The 26,816-nt window shown below is 43.3% G+C and overlaps 1 protein-coding gene across 3 annotated transcripts in view; it reads right to left on the reverse strand.

Moving 5' to 3' along the window:
- The window catches only part of PALLD (palladin, cytoskeletal associated protein), a 225,245-nt gene that overhangs the window by 144,790 nt on the left and 53,639 nt on the right, over positions 1 to 26,816 (reverse strand). The window contains exon 1 of one of the 3 annotated variants that reach the window (XM_088659979.1): positions 18,330 to 18,494. The exons of the other annotated variants lie outside the window; for them this stretch is intronic. The gene's annotated coding sequence lies outside the window, so the exon portion shown is untranslated. Of the gene's footprint in view, positions 1 to 18,329; positions 18,495 to 26,816 lie in introns of those variants that run through there. 3 annotated transcript variants of the gene reach the window in all.

Here is a 26,816-nt window from a genome sequence, read left to right on the forward strand (position 1 = left end):
GTTGCTTCTGGAAAAGTGGAATGAGAAAGGTTAAACTTTGGGGCAATGGAAACACCACATACTGTATCTGACCACTGAAATCTCTCCAAACCACACAAAAAAAATGAATGCAAAGTTTAATTTGTCACCAACTTGTTGTTGGGTGTTTCAGTCATTTGCAGTGTTTAAAATTCCATTAAAAACAGCAGTTATGTCTATTTCTCCTTCAGCAAAAACCTCTAGCGCTTCCTTTATTTTTGTCTAGTTGAATGATACATACACACATCCCCCAAAAAGTGTGGACTTTGACTGTGGCTTATCTACTACAATCTAACATTTATACTGTAAAAAATTATTTTTCACTTGGGATTTGGGTGTGTGTGTGTGTCAAGGTTTTTACCACACATAAGCAGTAAGTGTCAATGTAAACAAAGATGAACTTTGCGCCTAGATGCATTTTTAAGCATAACCCAACCTTGTTGAATTTCTGTTTTTTAAAAAAGATTAAATCATATGTCTATGGCTCATATTTATTTTCAACTCTGTGAAACTAAAAGGGGGGGGAGTCTTATGCATGGTCAGCAACAGAAACTCCAATAAAACGTATCCCCTTTCCTACTTGATGCTTCTAAAAAACCCCAGAGATAATGACATATACATTCTTTTGGCATCTGTACTTGGAAATCTTTCAGACATGTACCAAGATTTGAAAAGCAAGGGCTACACATGTAGAGGCACCAGCTACTTCCAAAACGCACGGCCACAACAGTATTTTTCAGAGCCGTGGTGGTTAAGAGGGCGGCTTGTAGCTCAGTGATGGGGCCCATCAGGGGCATTGCTAGTCCGTAGGACACCCAGGGCGGCGACGCGGAGGCACCCCCAGCGAGCAGGGCGGGGCAACAGACTGGATATATAGAAGGCGGGCCAGCGAGCCGGGGTGTCACGGCGCCTCTCTTGCCCGCCCCTCGCCTCTCTGTCCTGGGCTCAACGCTGCTGAAAACTACAAGAAAGGACGAGCCGGGAAACCGAGAATTCGCTCGGTGCGCATGGGAGCGGCTTGGCTGACCTGCTTGCTTGCTCCCTCACTCAGCCTGCCGGCGACTGCTTGCTTGCTTTTTTTTTTTAAAGCATTTTTCTCAGCGCTGGGCAGGGGCAGAGAAAGGGAGGGGTGGGCCAGCGAGGAGGGAAGTCACGCCAAAAGTGTGACGCCTCACTGGCCCACCCCTGCCACCCAGGGCCCAGCGCTGCCACCAAGAAAAACGCTTTAAAAAAAAGGCAAGCAAGCAGGCGCTGGCAGGCCGAGGGTGCGAGCAAGCAAGTCATCCGCCACCACCGCACGGCGAGCTAGTTCTCGGCCTGCCGGCTTTGGGGCCTGGCGTGTCACCCCCCTCCAGGGCGGTACCCAGGGCAACCCGCCCCCCTCTTGCTCTGCCCCTGGGGCCCATACTGTGCATGCAAATGCTCTCAGGTTTAATTTCTGACCTCTCCAGGTAGTGCTGGAAAGGTTTTCTGTCTGAAGGCCTGGAGAGTTGCTACAAGTCAGTGTAGGACACATAAAACTTGAAGTGAGTAACGATCTCATTCCACACAAGGCAGCTTCCTATGTGGAACAACATTTTATTGCGGTCATAGGCCAGCAGTTTCAAAATGGCTATGAATGCAATATTTATAACAAGATACAGCAGAACCTTGGTTATCGAATGACTTAGTTGATGAAAAAACCGGCTCCCAAACGCCGAAAACCCGGAAGTGTTCCAGTTTCCGAACGTTTTTCGGAAGCCGAATACCCAATGTGGCTTCTGTGGCTTCCGCTTGAGTGCAGGAAGCTCCTGCAGCCAATCGGAAGCTGTGCCTTGGGTTTCAAACAGTTTTGGGAGTCGAACGGACTTCTGGAACGGATGAAGCTCAAGAACCAAGGTTTTACTGTGCAATAGTTTTAAGAACTAGCTCCTTTTTTCAGGAGGGTAAAAAATATTTTGTCATGAGCTAAAAAGCTAAGAATCATCTCTGTAGAAGCTCTTGGTTTTATGCTGAGCAGAGTAAATGAGAGCATGGTCAAGCAACCACTGTGTCAGTACGGTATTAAGCCTTCGGTCAAATAAGTGAAGAGTGGGAATGGGCTTGCCCACACATACCTAGAAACAGTATTCAAGTAGCAACGCTGACGACGAGAACTTGGAAAGAAATACAACACTTTTAATTTATGGGCCTTGTCTGACTGCCTGTAAAATGGGAATCCTTTGTCTTATCCCTTGGAAATTTGGAACTTCTCATGCCTCAGGGGATTAAAGTGCCTCAAAAGCCCATGCAATTTGGATGAAAAATACCAAGGGTTACAGGTGCCAACTGCAGGGTGGGTCTCCCACAGAAATCAACAGGGTCTAGGACCAGGGGATTCTGACCAAACACAACAAATGCAATTTAAACTAATGAAAAAACTAAACTGACTGGAAAAACAAAACAGATTTTTTGTTCTTGCAAAACCTCCCAAAAGGAAGGAGTGCACATTGTAACTCCTCACCCTGACTGTACTGCCTCATAGGCACTTTCTAGAGAGAAAATCCTACAAATGAAACAGGGAAATTGCTTGTGTGGACGCTAATCACCGCCAGAAGGTTTAGATAATGTGCTCTTAAGACTGCGATCCTTGGGAGCAAGTCCCATTTAAGTAAATAAGTCTAACCTCTGAGTAGAAGCATATAGGATTGCACTGTAAATACAGTAATGCAGTTTTAACAGCCAGTTTGTAGAACAGGAGGAAGCTTCTTTCAGTAATAAAAGAAGTCTGATCTTCTTTGCTGGCTCAGAAAGCGCCTAGTTGCATGATGCTGAAGAAATCCAATTCTCTGCTTAGGGACTTGGACATCACAGACTGACTAGGGAAAAAATGTGTTTTCAGTCATCAGCAGACGCCCTGTTTATTAATTCTCCACTACAGATTGTATCATACTTTCAAAGGTGCTCAAAAGTATAGGCTTTGAAATTTATTACAATTAATTCTCATCATTGTTATACAGTATATAGGCTAGGAGCCCTGTTGACGCTGCCATGTGATATTTTTACTGCTATTTACAAGTACTGCAGTTTGGACGCATGAGATAGAGACTTCCCTGCTCGATACATACTAGTCCATCAGGGCTGGGAAGATAAGAAGTCTCCTCCCAGCCCTATGGTTTAATTAACAACTGAAGAGGTAGCTACACAAGCCACAGGAGGTGCGCAAGTATTGGGGCCCTGATGATGATCCCGTGTTAAACGTGAGAAACTATTCATATTTACTCACAGCTACAAGAAACTGTTGGATGTAAATGTCACTGCTGAGTAGAGCAGTATTTATGTATATAATCTCTGGACATCTTGTTCCTTTTTGACAGGTGATTAAACTAAATGTTTTTGTACAACATGCTCCTTGTGGATGGAATGCCTTCTGCTGAAGACCAAGTGTTGTGGACTTACCTACATTCTTCAAGTGGTTTCAATCATTTCACTTGTGGAGATGTCAGGCATCTCCCTCCTATCTGCTCCTGTTCCCCTCTCCCTTCCCTGCAAAAGGGGGGCAGGGAATTCACTTGCTGTTTGATTTTGGAAAAAGGGAAGACGGGAGTGTAAGACTTCAGAAGTGGATCTGCTACTTGATTTCCCCCATCTGTATTAACATCCCCAATCTGCTTTAGACACACACTTGGCTATATAATTCAGCTGTCGTTCAGCTTATCAGATGCAGTGTTTCTAGTGCCAAGGGTGTGGAAACCAAAGTCAACCTTATTCGAGGTTAAGAAACTGAAGTTACCAGTACATCTAATTAGAACTTCTCCAATCTTCTTATAAAGTGGCCATCTTGTGGGAGCAAATCCCACAGCGTAACTATACACTGTGTGGAGAAATACTTTATTTTGCCTGCCCTGCATACTCTGCTTCCTTGAATGGGCCCAGATTCAAGTACGAGAAAGGAAGAAAAGCCTCTCGATTTCCATTGTCTTCGTACACCTCTAGCACATCCACCTTTTACAGTACACTCATCTTTCTGAACTGAAAAAGCTCCAAACCTTAACCATGTCAGCCTGCTAGTGCCATTAGGCTCAGAAAAGACCGAGGTTTTATATCACATTCCTTCTGGGTATTGTGCTGCCCTTTACAAAAAAAAAAAAAGCCTTGCAATGTAAGCTTCCCTATTATATTTCTCTCTCGAGAAAGCAAGACTAGGCAGCTTGTTTTCACGCTGACAGTTTGTGGAGAGCTTAAACAGAACCCAAAATCTGTATCGGAGTTCTGTACTTTTGACTGCAGGCCACCCTCCTTTCCACTATTAGGCTCGGCAGAATTAGATTTGATCCTTAATGTATAGAATTACTAATGTTGTTAGCCATAAAGATATTTAGCTCTTTCCTTTTTTTTTTTTGCTCCCCAGCACAGCGAAGCGAACAAAGGTCTGGATGTATGGCAAACAACTTCTCATATTGCTTGATCAGGCAGTAAATTACTGCTAGCTATATATTGGGCTTGAGGTCTACTAATGTAGTGCAATACAGGCTACTCTTGTTAATGTCAAAAGGAAATCATGCACATAAGTCTCCCATATATATCTGGGAGAAAGAAAAACACCATAGTAGCCATATTTCCCACTGGAGTGCAGGGAAAAGATGTCTGTTGATTAGTACAGGTGGCCAGTTACTGCCAATATACCTCCCCCCCCAAAAAAACCCCACACCCCTCTCCTGAGAAGGCATATTGAAAATTGGAATTAAAGTAGGGGGTGAAAAAAATAGTGGAATGATCTGCAAAAGCCACGAATGTTGGAATACACAATGAATATGGCCTGCATAAGCTTTTCCTGTTCCAAATGATATTTAAAGCTGCTGGATGAGCATTTTTGCTTTAGATTAGGCCTTGGAGAGCGCACATGCATTGTTAGTGTTATGCACCACTGTTTTATTCTTCAATCACAAAAGAATTCTTTTTCCTCTCCTACATCTACTTGATCTTAAAATCTCCCAAGTTGATTTTAAAATAAATAAATGAAGAGGCATATATAAATATGTGTGTGTGTGGTGAACGGCATAAGATGGGGACATAGCTGCCAAGTCTCCTGTATTCCCCGGGAAACCCCCGTTTTTCCGGCTGTTCCCAGCTGAAAAAATGGGTTTGTTCCCCCCCGGTTTATTCTGGTGCGGTGGCCATTTTGGAACTGGGCGGAGCATGCTCAGAAGCGACTTTTGATGCTGCTCTGTCCAGTTCCAAAATGGCGGCAGCGCTACTTCCGGTCTGCTACTTCCGGACCGATCCCTTATTTTTCAGGCAGGAGCTTGGCAGGTAATGGACGGGGATGATAGTGTAATCACAGAGCAATGAAATCCATGCCCACCCATTATGCATTGGATTGTTTTTATACCGTTGTGGAGGGAGTATCGGCAGAAATATGAAGGAGGAAATCAAATGCAAACTGTACAGACTTCGATTTCTAGGGTTGCTCCTCGGGATCAGATGTACTCTACAGCACCTCAGCACTGACACCCTCTAGCACAGGCATCCCCAAACTTCAGCCCTCCAGATGTTTTGGACTACAATTCCCATCTTCCCTGACCACTGGTCCTGTTAGCTAGGGATCATGGGATTTGTAGGCCAAAACATCTGGAGGGCCGCAGTTTGGGGATGCCTACTCTAGCAGCATAGACAAGCCCGTTGAGACATATGAATCTGGCATTTAGAAACTAGCATTCTTAAACATTTCCAAGTACTTTGTTTCATGTGTTTGCCATCATTTATGCCTGCACGTCCCTAGAGGCAAAAAATTGAATGGAGAGCTCCAATTTACTCACACATATTAGGAAAAAAAATCATTTGGCTTTCCAAGCAGTGTTTAATTTGGATTCTGCTTATTGTGGCTTCTTTCCAGCTTGCTTACTTAATATATCCCAAATAAAAGGCAACATCTTTTTGTTATTGCTTCAATTGAGTCAAACAGGGTTTTTGTTTTTGTTTTGTTTTTTAAAGAGATGTGACTAAAAGTTATTTTGGGTATACTTGACTCCCCTCATTGACCTGGAAGAAATAAAGTTCTCTTATTTCCTTTCTATTCCCTTCTTTTTCAGTATTCTCTATGGTTACTTTGGGTGCAATCCAGAGCTATTAAAAAAAGGGGGGTAACCAACAACTGGAAGTTTTAGCCATGGACTGCAACAGGATATGGACTGCCTTCACTATTTGTTAGCATAAAGCATGCTTTAAAGTAAGAAGAGCTTAAGCGACTAATTTGGTTTTGGGGGCATTCTTTGAAAAATGTCTAGAGAGAGACTAAATAAGGAAAGACTAGGCAAATAAATTATGAAAGCCAATGGTGATATCACTTTTCTAGAAGCCAATGTTTTGTATTATTTCATGCACGGTCCATTACCTAATTCATTCTTCTTCGCTTTTATTAGTTTTTAAAACCTAGAAACCTCTGTAAGCCACATACAACATTCCAGCAACCTATTTACTATTCTTGTTTTATTCATTTCTGTTCCACAAACCCATATGAAAGCACATTTCTGTTCTGAACAAGATCTCAATTAAAACCAAAACATAATAAAACCAGAGCAAAATTAATTAAAGAAACAGAAGTACAGAAAAGGGCACCTAACAAGGTTATAAAAACAGGAAACTCTTTTCGTCAGAGGGCTTGCTGGAACAACCAAGACTTAAGTTGGCACCTAAAACTCATTACAGATGGTGAAAGCTTGATATCATTACGCAGAGAGTTCTATGACCCCAGTGCCATCACACCAGATGCACAATTTCATGTTGAGGACAGTCAGACATTGCCAAGTACCATCAGATGTGCCTGAGTGGCAGATTGTAAAGACTGCGCAGGAATATCAGGAAAATGGTGTCTTTGTTTTAAAAACAAGTTGTTGACCCCAAGTTGTTTACAGCTTCGTGATGAGCTGCAAATGATAATAATAATAACCACGAGTGCTTCAAGACAGCATCTTGAGAGAGAGCATCCAATTATTTGGATGTTATGGTATGCTTTAAAGGAGCAAAATATCAAAAATATTTTATATTGTAGAAGTGCCTTGAACAGTGATAGGGAACCTTTAGCCTTCTGGAGGTTGTTGAACTACAAATTCCATCAGCCCCTGCCAGCATGGTCAATGTTCTGAGATAAGGGTGCCAGGTGCTCTGGGTTACCATAGAAACACCAGCAAAGTCTAATGTATGACTTGCTGAGTCCTTCACCCTCCCACTTGTTCAGGAAATATGCCTACATGTAAAGAAGGATAGTCTCTAGGGTAATGTTATCATTATGCCTACAATCTTGTCCATGTCTTGGTTGTGTCCTGACCCATTTGCTGTCAGGGTCTGAATCTGAGTGTCAGGGGAAGAGGCTGTGGGTTTTACACAGTAGTGTTAGCTAGCATGGTGATAGTGCTAGAACAGGCATCCCCAAACTGCGGCCCTCCAGATGTTTTGGCCTACAACTCCCATGATCCCTAGGTAACAGGACCAGTGGTCAGGGGTGATGGGAATTGTAGTCCAAAACATCTGGAGGGCCGCAGTTTGGGGATGCCTGTGCTAAAAGATCTGTGCATATATATCTTTACAGAAGAACTGTATATAGTAGATAGCAGTGTTTAGCTTTGTCCTGTGTCTGAAGACAATGAACACTTTGAACTATGTGAGAGAGGAGCTTTTGGAAACTCTGGAAGAAACTGTTCTGCTGGGTGCAGGAAATCTCTGAAGATTCTGCTGAAGTTCCACATACTCTGCTGATAATCACACTCGTTGAGGTATGGTGAACTACCAACTGACTTCCACAAGTCACCAACATGCAGCAGGAGTATTGCCTCCATATTGGACAATAAGTACAAATCTTAATAGATACCCTTCATAAGTTTAGTAGTATTATTACATAGTGGGGAAAAGAAATTTACAAAGTATAGCTGTAGATTTTTTATCATCATTTAAAATAGAATGTTTGTAGCAGGTCTATATTAGTGGTAACTAATACATGGTATGGGGGCCTCATACAGCCCATTAAGACCTCACTTTTGGCCCACTAGCTGCAAAATTCATGTACTCAAATTGCCACAGCAATCCATTTGGCAGGAGTCCAAGTCTCCTAACCTGCCCCAAAGGAGCCGAGGATCTTTTTCGAGACTGATCTGTGGCTTCCAATGCAGCTATTTTCAGTGCCCCCCAAATAGGCTTTGCCAAATTGCATGCTTCTCTTAGGAGTGTTGCAGTTAAACAAGGCGTAGAAATTAGACTTTAATACTATTAGGTAAATCTCTCTCACACAGAGAGAGATGCTCACCCTGGTTTGAAAAACAAGCACAAAGAAATTAATCAAAATTGGGGCAAAAAGTTCAAGTGAACCATGATTAATGTAAATATTTCAAAAGTCACACAGGGTTGTAAGGAATGGAAAATGTGACACGACTGAATACCGAGTTAGGTTTAAATTTTCCATCTGGATGCTCAATAGCATTTTGTAAGTAATGACTCCCACAGTTTTGTGGTGGCCATTATAATGGCAGGCTAGGATGGTGGATTACCAATGGTTATCATCTAGAAGATAAGATGGATGTCTTGCATCCTCTATTCCACAATCGACATATTATAGAAGAGTTCTCGAGTAATATGTGGCGACAGGATTATAATGATCCTGCCAAATTTAATTTTGTTTTGACTAGGCAGTTACTTCACTCTTCCACAGTACAGCTAAAAAGAATGACAAACTAAACACACACACACACACACAGAGAGAGAGAGAGAGAGAGAGAGAGAGAGAGAGAGAGAGAGAGAGAAAGAAAGAAAGAAAGAAAGAAAGAAAGAAAGAAAGAAAGAAAGAAAGAAAGAAATGATAGATATTTGTATTGAAATCTGCCTTCTGTCTCTTAGGGCTACCAGGCTTGCCAAGACCAGTTCCTGGACAGATGAAGGTAGACTGTCAGCATAATTTCCAAGGCAATTTGGAGGTTCACCAACAAAAAAGACCCAAGTCTACATGTGAAGGCAAACGTATGTTTGGGGCTCAGAGAATGTTCACAGCACCAGAAGCCCTTGTTAATAACAAACTATTAGGTGAGTGAACCAGACTAGCATACTTTCTCTCTTACTACCGTGTTTCCCCCTTTTTAAGGCGTAGTCATAAAATAAGCCATAGCAGCATTTCTAAGCATTTGAGAAATATAAACCGTACCCCGAAAATAAGCCATAGTGATAGGCGCTGTGCGGAAGAGAGCACTGAGCTCCCCGAGTCAGCAGCAGCAACGCCAGCCACAGCAGTGTTTGCTGAGTCCTTTCTTGCTTTTGGGACTTGGTTACTGTGCTGGCTTGGGATGGTGTGTGTGCAATTGCTGTTGCTGCTTCGTGTTTTTCAGCTGGATTCTCTGGGTTCTAAGCACTTTCCCCCGTTTGTTTGCGAAGCAGCACTCGGCTGCAGCCCCTGCCTCTCCCGGCGGCTGCAGGAGGCTGCAGTTGATCGCTATCTCCTTTTCCATTTCTTTTGTCTTTGAGCACCCGGCCCCGCCCCCTCTCCCCTTCGTGGAATGAAGAACGGAGTTTTAGCAGCATTTCCTCATTATAAAAAAAAGGTCAGGAACTTTTACTTTAACCTCAAAAATGGGATATTTCCTCTCTCTAAAAACAACTCTGACCTGAACACCAATAAAACGGGGGTAGATCACCTCCAGTTTATAAATCCGCAAGTAGATCGCAGTCTCCTGGAAGTTGGGCTCTATACTTTGGCTGATTGCAAGCCTTTGCATCTTTAAAAAACAAAAACCATGCGCCTCCCAGTCTTAATTTTCCTTTAATTCATCCCCCTATACCCTCCTCCAACCATTGCCTCCTTCCATTCCTTACCCCCCTCCCTCTCTCCCCACTTCCCTCACTCCTGTGCGATCTCATTTAGTCATATACTTGCTTTTTCTGTTGTGTTGTCTATTTTATATTTAATATTATTACCCTTTATGATGTTATTTTTTCCCTTGCGATAATTATTTATTTTTTATCTTTAACTAACTTTCCTTTCCATATTTTTCCATATATAACTCAACACTTTCCCATTCCTTCTTAACTCTTTGGATAGAGTGCCCCCCATTATTGTTGTTAATTTTACAATTCCTGGATTATTTATGGAACCGAACAGCTCGGGTGCTTCAGAATGTGCCTTCTGTTGCTACAGGGCTATGGGGCTTCACTATTTGACCCCCCCCCCAGGTTGGGATTTTTAAAGTAGTTCTGTGGGTCCCAGGGCGCAGAATCACCCCGATCCTTTCCTTTGTCTAAACAGACCTCTTCCCCCCGACTTTGGAAGGCTGTGCTTCAAGGGTGATACCAGGGGTTTTTTAAGACCTGCGCCTCTTAAGGATTGTTACGGTCCATAACTTCCATTGCTTTCTAAAGGGTTGGGGGTTTAAAGCACTGCCACCCCCACCCCACCCTGCAGGCGCTCGGAACTGGCAGCGCCAACAACGCGCCCAGCAGCGCGCAGAAGAGAGCACTGAGCATCCTGAGCCAGTGGGTCCCAGTTGTACCAGCACTTTTTTTAAAAAAAGACACCCCCTGAAAATAAGCCACTGTGTGTTTTTTTGAGGGAAAAAAGTTATAAGACGGTGTCTTAAAAAAGGGGAAACACGGTACTACCCCCTGCCTGCCTGCCTGCCTGCCCGCTCAAATTTCCTCTTCCACACCTGACTAGGGAAAGTCAAGAAAAGCACCCATGTTTCTGACTGAGATGTTAGCTGCAGTGGGAAGCTTTTGAGGCCTGCTTGTCCCCCATGTTGTTAAGTTATTATACTTTCAGAAAGTGAAGGGCCACCATGGACGCTAGACAAGTTGGTTCTTGTATGTACCAGTCAATCCTGAAGGCTATTTGTGAACAATTCTTCCCTGTAAAACACAGGTTGCCCCTTGGCATTGGTCTGTCTCTTGTAGTGAGATACTCCATTACTGCATAATGCAGAGATAGGGAACCTTGCCCCTCCAGTTGTTGATAAGACTCCCAATTTCCATCAGCCTCAGCTGGCATGGCCAGTGGCCAGGGATGGAGTTCAGAAACATATTGAAGGTCACAGCTTCTCCATCCCAGATGTAATGAAAGGGGAAATGGTCTATGCACTGACTAACATTGTCATCTGGTAAAATGTACACCCCAGAACCAGAGGGGGATGGCGCTTCAAGCTTAAAATAACTTTGCAAAAGGGTCAGCTAAAGGGTTCTGGCAGGGAATGGATGGCCACATTACACTACAGAGATCTCGAAAAAAGGATAGCAAAGTTGTTTCCAAAAGCCCAGCAAAAATAAAACAAAAGTTAAATGTGAAACAATTGAAATAAAACAATAAACCACCTGATAACATCAAAGCACCTACAGAATCAGACAACTTTAATGTTTTAAATTCATAGATCGGAGAAGCTAATCAGATATACCATAAGCATGAATGATAAAATAATAATAATGAGATGGCAAGAGAAGCTCATCAAAGACATAGCTGTCCCATGCCACTAGTGAAAGAGTTCCATAACCAGGGCACTACCACCAAGAAGGCCTTCTCTTCCATTATCACACCCTGAGCAACATTGACCAGGGTGGGGGTAACAAGCAGGGCCTCTTACTCTTATCTCAAGGCCCAGGGATGTTGGTCTCCAAGTATGTGCTCTCAGATATCTACATCCCAAGTCATTCAGGGCTTTATCAATCAATATAAATTGGGCCCAGTAACAGATACAGTCAGATCCACAAACAAAACAGGCATTATGAGACTATGTATTGACAACAGTGCTGTTCCAGCTCCTGGGGGAGTCAGCACAGCATGGAAATAGATCAAAGGAGCTAAATCATACGGGCTAAGGTCACGTCTCCACCCCCCAAAATAAAATATTTGAGGGGGCAATGTTGATGGGCATTGCCATTCAAATGGTGTGTGTGACATGCCATGTGATTCATTATGTGGTCTTACCATGCCCCCCCCTCAAATATTTTATTCAATTTGGCAACCCTGGCTATTGTCAACTTCTCCCAAGTATCTTTAAGTTTCCTACAGGGACTGGCAGTTTATGGAAAGTAACCACACTTCGAGCACTGCCCCCATTTTGAAGCGAATGTTTCAGTGCTTAATAGATGTGGCAAGAGAGATCTTTGAGTGCTCCTCGTGTAAGAAGTGCCTTGCCGAGTGCCAGTCACAAAACAGCTGCCATTTTGTGGCGTAACACTAAATTGGCCACACCACACTGATTACACAAATAAACTGCATCTCTCACCCATGCACACACTTCTACATATACATCTCCCACTTCGCTCTGCCCAAATATTTATAATCACACACATAGCACATTTCTGAGCACCCCAACATATCCAGAAAAGCTTCACCATAAAGCAAAGGAACTGTTGCCATTTCCAGAACCAGAACCACCACCACCACTCCCAGAAGCATGTTGGCAATCCCTGACACATACAATGCATGTAATGAACCTCTGGAAGTGTAACATGTAATTTGCTCCAAGGCTTATTTTATTACCTTTTTTCCTACACCCTTATTACATTTTATCGCCTACACCTCTTTCCTAACCCATTCTGCTGAATGTGCAGATCTGGTCAAAGTTGTATGGTGGTTTATGCAGCAAGATTTGGACTGCACCGTTTATGCCAATTGCCGAACGTGTCAGCCTTCCAAACATGCATAGAATTCATTTATCATGTGGGGCATGGAATGTGTGGGTCTACCATGAAGAACTGGCAGTACAGCATGCCCATCGTACAAAATATCCTCCAATTGGAAAATCTTTTATATGTTGTTGATGTTGTTGCTAAATTATATACTTCCCTTTGTCAGAAGACCACAGGGAATCTTACAACACGAAACACAAATGTAAACACTTATCAAAAATGTCTTGACAATACTATGATTGAAACAGTTATATAAATACAATTATAACAAAATAAAAAACAGGTACTCATAACAGCAAAAGCATAGAAAATAATAGAATCAGCAGCATGGTATTAAAAATTATAAAACAGTGCACAATTACAGAATCTTCTCTCTATCTCAAAGTAACTCTTAATCCTGGCCCTTACAGACAATGACAGACCCCCCCAGCCCTCACCTGTCAATATTCCTTTCCTCTCCCAGTTTCTCACCCTGGGAGATCTTCATCTCAGGGTTCTGCCACTTTCATGTGGGTGCAGTCCTTGCCCCCCAATGGCATCTCAAAAGGATGAACAGCAAAGCGGTAATTTCCCCTTCAGGATATTGGCCTATCACTGGGCAGCCCATTGCCTGCAGCATGCCTGGCATCTCTCCCCACCCTGAGGGTGGGTTGAGTCCAGTTTGCCTGTTTCTATGCAGCAGCAGCCAAGTAACAATTCCACATAACCAAATTGCTCCCTTTCCTTTGTCAGCTGTCGTCTCCATCAAAGTCCATAGAGACTTCTATAACAGAGCCTTGAGGGCGGGGTTTGCTGATGAAAGTACAGGTGTTCCTTGTAGAAGGGGAATCATTTTAGGGCCCACAAGGATTGCTTGGCAGATTGCCACAACCAAGAACCCTTCAGCTTGTGCCCTAGGGCCTAGGCTGTTGTTGCCAGCTAAGTATACCTGAGAGGTGGGAGGAGCAAACACAAGGTTAAGATACAGGCTGAGGTCTTCCAGGTGTTTCCTTCCCATTCTAGTCCTGCCCTCAACCAAGCAGCCTCTGATGGTGGCTCCCAGCTAAATAGCTGAGGGTGAGAAGACTTCACCCAAGCCTTCTGACATGATTCAACTCTCTCTCGAAGCAGAAAGAAAGAAAGAAAGAAAGAAAGAAAGAAAGAAAGAACAGTTCAAACAACCTAGCCAAACATTTGTGTTTAAAAAAAAATATGGATTGCAGACATGTGGTCTCAATAAGGCAGAAAATTAACACAAAAAAATAGCATTTTGTTAAAATGCATGTTGCACATTCCCTTTACAAAATCCTATTTAACCAGCTCTGAATTGCTCTGACCACAACAGCCACTGGTGGCTAACTTTTTCAAGCACTAGAATATGCTGGAGCAGGCAGATCTGCGCTGGAATTGACTTTTGGGACATTTCCCACTTCCCCAGGGTAAAAAGTCAGAGCGGAATCCAAAGCCTTGAAGGCAGAAAGTGACCTCATGGTTCGGTCGGCCAGGGAGGAAACCATCTGAACTGTTGCAGCGTCGCCGAAAGGTACCACAAACCACAGCTGCTGGATAATACCAGACAGAACAGTGTGGGATTAAAAAAAACCAAATCAAACTGTAAAGCATATAGATATACCACCACAATCTGGTGGTGGAAGATACATTGGTTAATTACATCATTCAAAGATGGCCTTGTATTCCTAAACCCAACTATATTTGGAGCAGCCAATCAGTACAGACTAGAGCGTTGACCTTGCTATATTTACTGCTAACATATTGTTGTGTGCTTCCATTAAAAGGTAACCAACATGTCAATAAGTAAAACTCTAAGTAATTTTACCCTACTGATCCTGCCAATAGGTTTTCCTTCTTTTATGGTACCAAGCTACCTACGTCCCCTTAAAACAGAAGGAGCTTGTCATCTCTAAGCCAATTAACCCGCAGCACTATCCCACAGTCCTTGTTGGAACTTTCAGTACAGTGGTACCTCGGGTTACAAACACCTCGGGTTACAGACTCCGCTAATCCGGAAATAGTACCTCGGGTAAAGAACTTTGCCCCAGGATGAGAACAGAAGTTGTGCGGTGGCCGTGCAGCGGCAGCGGGAAGCCCCATTAGCTCAGATTAAGAACAGTTTCAGGTTAAGAACGGACCTCCGGAACAAATTAAGTTTGTAACCAGAGGTACCACTGTATTCAACAGGGCACAGGTATCATTTAGACATGTGGAGGTCAAAAAAGAGAGAGATAAGTTCAGAAAAAGGGTCATCCCTCCCGCCCAATTTGTATGCTTTCCCTCCTGGACTCTCATAGCATTGCCTCAATAAGTTTGCAAACTCTCTTCGCATTTGTCAGCCAGCATTGTGCAGTGATGTCATTTTCAAGTGGGCCAAGTATGCTGAATAGGTCAGCAGGCGTAGCATTTAGTCCATGGTATGGTCGGTCACGACTGGACCTAATGGTCAGGGGTCCCTTTACCTTTACCTTTTTATGGTATGGTCAAAGAAATTGGCTGAACCTTGCAAACAAGGTGCAGACAAGCGCATTACTCTCTGAATTACGTGACTACACTTGCCAATTCGTAGGTAGATTGCCAGCATTTTTTAAGAGGAGCCCCAATATTAACCACACCTAAAAGTTTAATATAGAGGGATTCAATTCTCTAATCATTAATTTAAGCAAAGCATTCAGGCAATTAATAATTAAGTACTGCAATTGTAAACCCCTGAACAAGCGCATAGCATCTGCTCCCAGAGCAAGAGCAAAATTTGTATTATTAGCCATGTGAGAGTTCCCATTTAGTGTCAAGTGACATGTTTAGAACAGGGCACCATGCAAGCAAAAACAAAGTTAAGGTGAAAGGCAACAGCTATCCCCTTAACAGCAGGTTATTTCTACCCTTTAGAACCTAGTTTCTATACCTTAATTGTTTTACTTGCGCCATCTAATGATAAGATTGAACTATTCTACAGCAATTAAGATGTAGAAGTTTTAGGACGGACTTTGTGTTCATAAACTGCATGCACTCAGCACAGAGAAGATGCGTTGAGTGGGGTGGTCTTGTTCCCTGCTAGCATTTCATCTGAGGCTCTGTAGATTTATTAGGTGGTGGTGGTGGGGAATCCCAGGTCAGAATCAGTGACCCAGGCTTCACTCTTTCCCCCCACATACTTTTCCTGTGGCTTGCATTTCTGGAGCTGTCTGCTGCTCTATATTTACCTTGGTGCTTTTTGTGCATTCCTGATTTCCATTTGTCATGCACTGTGGTGGTCAGCAATCCGCAGGGGGTGGATTTATAGGGACCCTACACAGGGCCATTTGTTGCGACTTTCCAGTCCTTTCCAGCTCTATGAAAACCCAGTTCTTGAAACGTGAACTGATTTACAACACAAACCTATGTTTATTTACAAGTATTCAGTCCATTAAAACAGAACTAACTCCTTAGTGAGTGGTTTTCAGGATCGCAGCCTTGCCCCCCCCCAAAGTAAGCAGCATATTTCTCATGCCAGAATTGATATTGCACCTCTGGAAATGGAGGAATTTAAAATATTGCCAGACATAATACCATCTGAAAAGCACAAACTCAGAAAGGACCAATCCAATTTTAGCTCTGAAGAGGAATCTTTGGTAGTTCCAGTCTCCAGTTCCAACAGAGTGAATTCTATCTTATAAATAGACTAAACAACCGCATGCAAGGGGGATGCTTTCCCCCAATGCAGTGACGACATTTGCTGGGTTAAGAGGGAGGGAAAACCACTGAAAAGAGAATGAAACTTTAAGCTCCATCCACATTAAATGGGAACTCAAAATCCCCATTAGTAAGCAGCTGATTAGATTAACAGAACACTTGTTCACTGTGTGCCCCTGCAGAGATCAACAGAAGATGCCAGAATTGTTATTTAGATTTAGATTGGACTACTGAGGAGGGAAGAAGCGAAACAAGACTATTTCCATTCACACTCAATCCTGACCTTAACAACACTTGCAGAATAGTTATCAGTTCACAACAGTTCTAAACTCTTCTATGCTTCTCTGTTTGCCTAAGCAGACTAGATTACCATTTTTGTCAGGGGAATTTGGCTGGATTTTATGGCCAACACAAACAGCAAGTAGCATTATGAACATCAGTAATATTAAGACACAGCACTTCCTAAGGGAGATTCTTATTTCATAGATCCAGCCTAGCTGTCAAAGCAGGACAGCAGTTAGTATTGTGAAATATTGTTTAAGACAACATCCAATTTTCATTTAGAGTCATGAGACGTTTCTATGAATGTTGCTAAACTTCAGCTTAACACAGTAGTCTCTCTGTGTGTTTCTGCACAAAGAAATGCCAACCAAAAGCAATCATTTTATTAACTTGCAGGCCACTGTGGGAACAACAGTTCTTATCTATCAGAGATATATTCCCATTCTACATCCCACCCCCATACACACACCTATTTAAAGTTAACTGTAAGCAACCACAGGAGTCATGATCTGGGCAGAGAAATGCATCTCTTTAATTTCAAAGGAAATTAAAGCGGGCATTGAACTTTCTCCCCATGAAATTCAACGGACCTTTGAAGTATTTCAATCTGGTCTGATTGTACCCAGATCTCTTAGCTGCTGGTGAAAACATAGGATTTTTTTAAAAAAAGAAAACTGATGAGGGCAGCGAGCAGCACAAAAGCCTGAATAAGCATTTTTCACTGAACCCTGTGGTTCACTCAAAACAACACATGCTCAGATACTTTGGTACCCATATTGTTGTTTTTTTTTTTAGCTTTGTGTAAATCATACTGAGAAGCTGAGAGAGGGGGGGGATGCTGGAGAGAAGACAGTGCGGAATGAATGAACAGGCTGCTCTAAAGAATGGCTTATTTGTGACTTTCATTGAGCAGAGTACTGCAAGGGGAAGTGGGTGGGATGGTGTACATGAACTACTATTGATTTCTGTTACTTGTATCAGACAGAATAATACCCGCAGCTCAGGTACTCATCGCTTGTCAGAGGTGGTTAACTCAAGGACATTCAGGTGCTAACCAGACTAAAACTCCCACTGTCCCCAACCATTAAGCAATGCTGCCTGGGTGCAGATAGGTGCTTTACAACCTCTATAGAGCCAGAGGCAAGCACACACACGCGCACACACACACACACACAGGCTTACAGAATTAAACAGTACAACTTCGACAGAGATATTATTGCTAGCCAGGAAAGACCCTCTCCTCCCCCTTAACAAAAAAAAGTGAACTCACTACTCAGAGCCCAATAACAAAGCCCCCCACCCTTTAGCAACAAGGCAAACGCTTCGGCATTTTTTATTTTTTATTTAGCAAAACCCCTGCATTCTTTTCAGGGGAGAAAAGCCAGAAATAAAAACTTTCAGGTAAAGAAACAGTTCTGAGCACGGCTAGGATCATTCACAAAAAATAAATCACGTTTTGAGCAGTTCCCCCGCCTCAATGCATCACGCTTGCTAATTCCCTATAACCAGTAGGACTTACCACAGTGTTAGGAAAAAGAGAGAGACCCACCCATGCACCCTCCCCGGTCTATCTATTTATCTACCTACCTACCTACCTAATCTACGTACCGCTCTTCATGCCTCCTTGTTCCTCGGGTTACCAGCAGCTCGCCGGCTTCCGACCCAGCTGCTCTAAATTCAGCCCACTTTGCAGAATGGGCGAGAGAGGGGGAGGGAATTAATAGGCAGCGGACGGATTCGCCGCCACTTACCGGGAGGTGCCGCAGGAGCCGGCGAAGGAAGAAGCGGCTCGCCGCCTGCGAGGAGTCCGGAGCGATTCCCAAGCAAGAACAAAGGCTGCTGGCAGCGAGCAAGGCGAGCTGAAGTCCTCTGGCGGGCGGCCAACTTGTTGCTCTTGTTCTTGCTCCCCCGGAGGAGCGCGTCTTGGTGCGCGCGCTCTCTCGCCGAGCCTGCAGCAGGAGCGCGCGGGGAGCTGGGCCGGGGAGGAGGAGGAATGCCGGGGATGTCCAAAAATAACACGGTGCACAAACCGCCCGGGCTCTCCGTCTCCGCGCTGCCCTGGCTGCTCTGACGCACCTGTGGCGGGCCACGCTTTATCTGGGCCGCCCCGGGGCTTTCTTCGTCATCCCGCAGGGGGCGGGATACCCACGGGGGCTTGCGCGCGCGCGAGTGGGTCGGTGGGAGGAAAGCGCGCAAAGTTTTCCCCTCTCCACCCAGTTTGTACTTAAAGGGGGAACAAAATAAATCTGGAACTCCCTCGGTCTGCCGAGGCTGCGAATCTTCCCAGACGACTCGGGCAGAAGGGAGTGTTTAGCGCCAATTAACAGTTAATTATTCAACACAATGTGGCTTTTATCCGACCAGCCGGTCTGCCTGCCACGCCCCTCCTCCGCCCCAGCGCAACAGCTATTGAGCGTTTCCCTTTGTCACCTGACAGCAATAAGTCCCCAATTGCTTCCTTTCCCATCACTTGGGATTCCGGGCTGCTGTTGGCGACGACGTCACAGGATGCTTACCAATCAACGATAATACTATCACCAACCCTTTGCAATTCCAGTGAACTGGATGAGGTCTATGTTTCGTAAAAGGCAGACGATGCAATTTCTTGCATTCGACTGGTTGAGGGGAACGTGTATTCTGTACCCGCGATCAACACCTCGTTCAGTTGTCCATGATGGCCTCTACCAATCCAAGCTCACTTTCTGAAATTAGGCCATTTTCTTACCTTTTTATATATAAATCAGAGTGTGCACAGTGTTTTAACGTTAGACAAGTAACATTTAAAAGGTGGCTAACAAGGCAAGTTAGTGCGATAATATCATCATCCCCTTGTTAAGCCAACTTCAAAACCCAGTACAGTACATATTGCATAGCAAAGTTTGCAAGCTAAACTTTAAAGAAGTACTGCTATAATTGTCAAAAAGCATACACTGAAGGAAAAAAGGGGAAACAAAAATATTACTAATACAAGTGGCATTTGAACAATAATGCAAATAAATATACCCTGCACATAAATTAATATCATCAAAAATGTCTTAAACCAATACATAATACCCAAAGGCCTGTACTGCTTTCATTCTCATGACACAGTATCTCCTTCCTGCCCAGTGAACTTTTCATATTCCAGAAAGCTATTGATAGTTGCTACTGTGAGAGCGGATTTATACTCCCAATACGAAGCACAAGTACGATAGCTCTGGATATGTACTTACCACATCAAAAGTTTTGGAATGTGTAGCTCTTCCCACCACACGTATAAGCACATGTTCCAACCATCTGTTTTCAATAGCTTACATTCAGCACAATCTGATGCATATTTACTCAGAAGTAAGCCCCACTGAGTTCAATGGGGCTTACTCCCAGGTGAGCAACAATATGACTGCAGCCAGCCTTTAAGTAACATCCCGGTGTCCTAAAAAATACCTATATATTTTGGCCCATGGTAGACAAAGATCAAAACAACAGCTACATTTCATATTTTCAAAGGAAGAATGGCCATTGCTCTTGGTCTGTGCCCAATCCTGTTTTTACTTAGAACTAAGTCCAAATATGTTCAGTCAGGCATACTTCAAAAAACTAAATACACCTAGAAGGGAGCAAGTCCCAAAGTTGCAGAGCGACCTAGTTCTGAGTTTAAAAAACCACAGGTTTGCATTGTTAGTCTATTCCAGTTAAAGACTATTAAACTCTGGAATGGGGCCCAGCAACATTTTCTCTCCCCGCTACTCTTTAGACCAGGCATCCCCAAACTGCAGCCCTCCAGATGTTTTGGCCTACAACTCCCATGATCCCTAGCTAACAAGACCAGTGGTCAGGGATGATGGGAATTGTAGTCCAAAACATCTGGAGGGCCGAAGTTTGGGGCTGCCTGCTTTAGACAACCAACCAACAATAGAGCTCTGGTGAACCCAGAAGCTTGCTCACTACTTAGTAACTTTTAATTCAGGCCTAACAAAGGTATTAGGTAGCAGGCAAGAGTCTTACACCTGCACTTTGAACATGTGGGAAGAGTACCACACATATAAGGACTGGTGTCAGCAGCAGGCATTGTTGGGAACCTGACCACAACTTCTCAGAGGGTCCCACTGCTGAGCTGCTTATCCTCCTTGCTACTGTTTAATGTTCACTTTCCTACCATTCTGAGCACGAAAGCTATGGCAGAAGTGAGAGGAAGGAGCACCCTGCTCCACTCGCCTTGCACTCACACCCTCTGGGGTGATGCCGTAGTGTTGCAGAGCAGCAACAAAGATGCCATATCCTAGGGCACACTTTGCCCAAATCCCGGGGTGCGCTTTGCCATTTTCTCAGAGAGAACATACTCGCCCAAAATAAGCCAAGCAGGAAAAAGAGGTACATGTTAGAAGATGTGGCTGCTGGTTAAATTGTCGCATCTATTTCGGAAAAATAAATAAATCCAGAAGTTGTTTATTATGACCAACGAAAACATCACAAAATAGTGCACAACCTTTCAATTCAGATAGAGCTCTTCATCAAACTTGATGATAAGAAAAGGGGTTCGGGATACGAAAAATATTAGCAAGGGCAAGGGCAGAGAGCGGGTGGGACCCGATCTACAGAGGCGCTTTGAGGGGGTGTTTTGCCTACAGTGGCAAAATGCCTCAGGTCAGCACCACTGGGTGGTTGTAAGGACTGAGCTCAGAAGAAGTAAATGGGTAGCAGTGACAGTGTTGCAGAGGGGTTCCTCTCAGAGAAAGTGGCCCACAGCTGCTATCTTCCCTAAGCACCCTTCAAAAGGTGGAGCAAGCACACAGGCATATACCAAAGCCTGCAGACTTAAACACATATCAAACATGCTACATAAATAATACAAGGTCCTGCTTGAGTACATTCACAGCTGCAGAGTATATGACTCTGGTTTCAAGGCAATCTGCACAAATAAAAAGGCATAATTTTGTCATTCATGAGAAAAGAGCTTATTGAGAAGCTCATGGTCAAGCAAGTAAGAATAAAAGTAGTAATAAAAGATTGCGTTGTTTGTCTACTATTATTTCTTAGATGAGCTCCCTTAGGCAGGACTAGCTTCAAGTTTGAAGATACTCTTGATAAAGTGCCCATTACTAGGCCCTTTCTAACACCAGTAGGCACCCCCCGATAGGCTTACTACACAAAGCATGGTATCAAATCTGGAGTATTGTGTAGAAATTAAAATGGGGCTCCCAGACCTCCAGCTGATAAAAGAGTTGGAACAGATAATGCTTGCTGGAGACACAACAGGAACGAGTAAGTAGTAGACACCTGTTGTCAAGGGCACTTCCCAGCCAAAGGAATGCACACTGGCAGATAGTTAACTCTTTATTGCCAAAGATAACACTTATCGTCCCTTATATAGCTCTGGGTACTTAGCATAGCTGCCAAGTTATCCCTTTTTAAAGGGATTTCCCCTTATGCTGAATAGGCTTCCTCGCGAGAAAAGGGAAAACTTGGCAGCTATGGTATTTAGGCATACCAATCTAGAGTCTAGGCAGCTATTCCCAGGTCCACACTCTATGGAGCAGTTGCAGCAACAGAGGACCACTCCCCCTCCACCAGTTTATGTGCCTTCCCCTGACAGGCTGCACACACACAGCTGGAGGCTATTGCTGCATGGAAGCTTCTTCTGCTCATCCCTTTTCAGTCCCCTCCTGGTTCTGGGAGACAGTGGTGCAGGAGAGGGTGGAGAAGCACTTGACCCTTCACCTGCCTGATCTGCCTCTTCCTCCCCTTGTGTTCTGCCGTCCAGCTCTGAATCTTCAGCTCTTGCCTCTTGGCTGGTCCAGTTCCCCACAAATCACTGTCCCCACCCTCCGGCCGCTCCCAAGTCAGACTCCAGCCCCACTTCCACCAGCGCACACTGGTCAGCATCCTGCTAGTCCCTGACATCCGTTAAGGATGAGACTAGGAATGGGGAACCTGTGGTCCTTCAAATGTTGGCTCCCATCATCTCTGGCCAAAACATCTGTTGGGCACCTGGTTGAGGAAGGCTGTTGGGAGTTTGAGTCCAACAACATTTGGAGTGCCACAGCTTCTCTGTCCCTGGGTCAAGTGATTAAGTGACACTGGGTGCATTGGAGGCGAGTGGGAATGAACGATACAATGGGTCATTGTGTTACTCACAGGAGGTAGATAGGTAGCAGGGTGTTGCTACAACCAAATTAAAGGGACATTAACAACAACAACAACAGAAGGACATGCATTTAGAAGGACCTGTCCATATCTTTAGAAAGGGGTTCATGGAATATCTAGACAAACCCCATGCAACAGCAAGCAAGGTCCCCCTGGATTCTAGGTCCTAGATCAAAGCCACACCGTCTTATGGCATCCAGCTGTTTCACAATGTTTGATCTGTAGTGTTTTCCCTAACTCTGATTCCTACCAACTGGTTAGTGTGGGGTTAGCAGCTGTTGGGAGGACTGGAAAAGCTTATGTGCCAGCTAGGTTGGATCTCACAGATGAAGTTTGAATTCCTTAAGTTTTTTTAAATATTAAAAACAGCAGGTAATTTTATAACTTTCTGTTGTACCCTGTACCCAATGGCAATTTTTTTATAAGAAAATTCTTTCAGGCATAGCTAAACCAGTAACAGATATATCTACTTGGCAACACTATGGGAAATGTCAGAAACAATTTGGGGGGGAATAAAATTTAATATCATGTGAAATGACTTGAATGAAACAATTTGCCATGCTTGAGAATACTGACTGCTCTGTGCTACACTAAAAGTGGAGGGAGGGGAGGGCATTGAGTCGGAACTGATTTTCACAACCTTGGTCTTCCATGGTGGCTAAAAAAAATATGTAACCGAAGGTTGTATATAAATGAAAATGATGCTGTGAATCCCCTCTTATAAAATAAACGAAACAAAAAAAAACTCCCATATGAATGCAGCCACAATGATGCAAAATGATACAGATAAGATACAACAAGCCTTGCAGAAAGCATGCAATTTTTATATAAATTCAAATGATGACCTAGCCAGCCTTCTCCAGGTGCCTGCTAGAACTCCCATAAGGCCTAGCCAGCGTGGCTTGGAATTATGGGAGTTATGATCTAGCAACATATGTGGGTGAGGCTGAGCTACTCCTAATCAGTTTATGACAGGGGTTCCAAAACTCCCCACCTCCCATATACGACTTAAAAAGTGCCATATACCACTTAAAAATGCTGAGGTTCTTGGGGGACCACTTAATACTTTTTCTCCTAGCTGTAGCAATTGTAATGCACTGTGCTATGCTAGATGCTGTTTTATTTTTCATTGCGTTTTCATTGCTTCTTTGTTCCCTTATATTGTACAACAAAACACATACAATATAAGAAAGAAAAGAAGCACATTTAACATGGTCATACCATAGTGGACCACCTGAATGAAGCTTGCAGCCCACTAGTGGTCCACATACCATAGTTTCGGAACTACCTTAGAAAGCCTTTGGTTATTAAATTGATAAACTGAAGCATGAATTTATCATTGCTGATTCCAGGGACTACCACACATCTATATATGACATTTCAGCCACCAGGAAACAGTAATCCAAGCATTATCCCAAGCCCTGGGTGTTTGTTTGAGGGATCAACTGCTATACAGGGAAGAATTTGAAGATTTGTTGATAAGAATTACGGTTGGTTCTCAAAACATTGCAGAGGTGGAAGACAGTGACCCAAATAATCAGGGAGCTGGAGAAACTGCCCTATGAGGAAAGCTTACAACCTTTGGGTTGTTGTTGTTTTAAGGGAAGTATGGGGGAACATGACAGAGGTGTATAAAATTATGCCTCTTGTAGAGAAAGTAGATAGATATTTTTCTCCCTCTCCCATAGTACTAGATTGCACCTCTCCTCTGGCAGTAAAATACAATAATGATAAATTAAGCAATTTGTGGCCCTTTCATATCACCCAAAGTTGATTATCAGAGGTGGCCTGCCCACTCTCTCTAATGGTAGGGCCAGTCCTTGGCAACAACAATATACCATTGAACAGGTTGAGAGCTGCACCCAATGTTTGCCAGGCTACCTGCTGCTGCTCTCAGAGTGTTCTTGTCTTTCTGCTTCCGCCAGAGTAGCCCTTCTCTGTCTGCCCCAGCTTGCTGCCAGCTTAATATCTGGAACAATCCTGCCTTTCGTCCATTGTGCAGCTGCACAACATACTTCTCTTTTAGATGGGTTCACGCTTTCAAATAATTGGAACAAAATTTCCATAAAACTGGGATCAATTGGAAATGTGTGATGAGCAAAGCAGGAAAGTATCCTTTGTTATTGGTCTTCTGATGTTCATACATCCAGCTGATGCAGGTATCTGATCCATTAGATCAAGGAAGAAAAAGAATGTGGTCAGTTATATCGCTCACCACATCCTCCCTTGTGTATTATAGATTAGGAAAGCTGGCATGCAATAACCAAGGAAGCCTAAGCTAAGCCATATGGTTTGGGGTAAACTTTTAAAGAAGAACCAACAATATGAAGAAGCCAGCTAAAGGATTGAGGACACTTCCAGAAATAAACCATACTGAAAGTGGAGTATTGAGGAAGAAAGCCAAGCAAGGGAAACATAGTTAAAGAATGTATTTCAAGTAGTTGCAATAGTCTGCAGGGATGAGCTTAGTCACTCAGCAAATGTGGGGGTTGTTTTTGTTAAACTATTAGGAAAAATCCTAACAAAATTAACACTGTGGCTGTAATCCTAAATATAACACTAGTGCGTTCATCCCTTGGAACTTAAGAGGAACTTATGGAGCAATTCTAAGTGAGTTGGGAGTTTTACCATTTCCAAATCTGAGATGGTTCACTCTGGTCAGAAGTATTTTTTTAAAAGACATTAACTCCTATGGCATGGTTCCATTTCCAATTTCCTATCCTTTCCATGAGAGAGAAAATAACTATGCAAGCTCAAGGCTGGTATAGGTACAGGTTACAATCCAAGGCCATTCCAGTGGGGCGAAGGAGCTTTGATTTGGCAGATCCAAGACCATCCCTGGCCCAGCTCACAGGATGCCTCCTGGATGCCCCAAAGTGGTCCTTACTGCAGGTGGGAACACGTGTCAGTGGTAGATCTATGCCCATGGAGCTTTCAGCAGGAATACTAGTGGCATCTGGGGCAGGGATAATGCCCTGCTAGCCGAGCTCCTCTGTGCTAAAAGAGGGGGTCCCCTGCCTCCCTCCAGTCTTCTGCAGGGGTTAGAATAGAAATATATTAATTCTGAGTAGACATGCGCTGCATGTGCTTCTTTTGCAGGCTCTCAGATACAGCCATATGATTCAGAATTATTCCACAATTATCCCATCCAGTCAAATATGAGTTTCCAAGCATCTTTGGTTACATATAATCTTGCACTGATTGGGGGTGGGAAGGGAAGCACAATAACTGTGGTCAGAGCAAAGAAAATCCCCCTTGTTATTTGTGCTTGAGTTTACTCACGTCCTACTTATGGTATTTCAGATCATTAACATAATGAAAGCTGTTGCTCAATATTTGTCTTTTTATTATTCTAACTGGATCTCCCTGAAGGCTGTAGTGCCAGAGAACAAATGGAAGAATTTTGTTGGTTTCTATGTTAGTCGTTCCATATGTTTTCAATGAAAAGTTCTCTCTCTCTTTCTCTCTCTCTCTCTTGGCTCATGAACAGACCCAAGAGTGCCCATATATGTCAAACAATTGAAACATGCATTTATGGATCTGAAGAATTTCATAGTCTTCCTTGTGAAGAACTGGTGAGTGATTCCACAATATACTGAAATTATGTTTCTAGCCACACTTGTATAAATTTGGAAGAAAAAACGACAACCCTGAGACTGTATTTATTTTGTAGTGTTGTTAATTCCTTGCTGAGAATATCTGCGGAATGTATGCGGTTTCCATTCTAAATAGTTATCTTAAAGTTCTGAAGTCCCGTTGTGTGGGATATGTAAACATTCAAAGAATGGCTACTCTTATTCTGTCTTTAACTGCTAAATTAACAGTAATCCCCCAATCAAAACTGAAATCTTCTCAAGTTAAAGAAATTGTGTCTGAAACCAAATAGAAAAATATCATTTTGCTTTTGCAGAAGAATAAGACAAAATTGATTAGGCACAGTGAAGTGTGGGTATAATGCAATAAGTTTAGATTTAGAGTCTAAACATTATACTGGTAAATGTTTCCATAGAGGAGATTGTTTTAAGTTAGGATAATCTCCTTTATGGGAAAACTTTCAAATTCTAAACAAGCATTTCTGCATTCTATTCCTTACTTTTGTGATGGGATGTGAAAAA

This window comes from Zootoca vivipara, chromosome Z1 (genome assembly GCF_965207765.1).
Source record: "Zootoca vivipara chromosome Z1, rZooViv2.hap1.1, whole genome shotgun sequence".
In the NCBI taxonomy this organism is placed as follows: domain Eukaryota; kingdom Metazoa; phylum Chordata; class Lepidosauria; order Squamata; family Lacertidae; genus Zootoca; species Zootoca vivipara.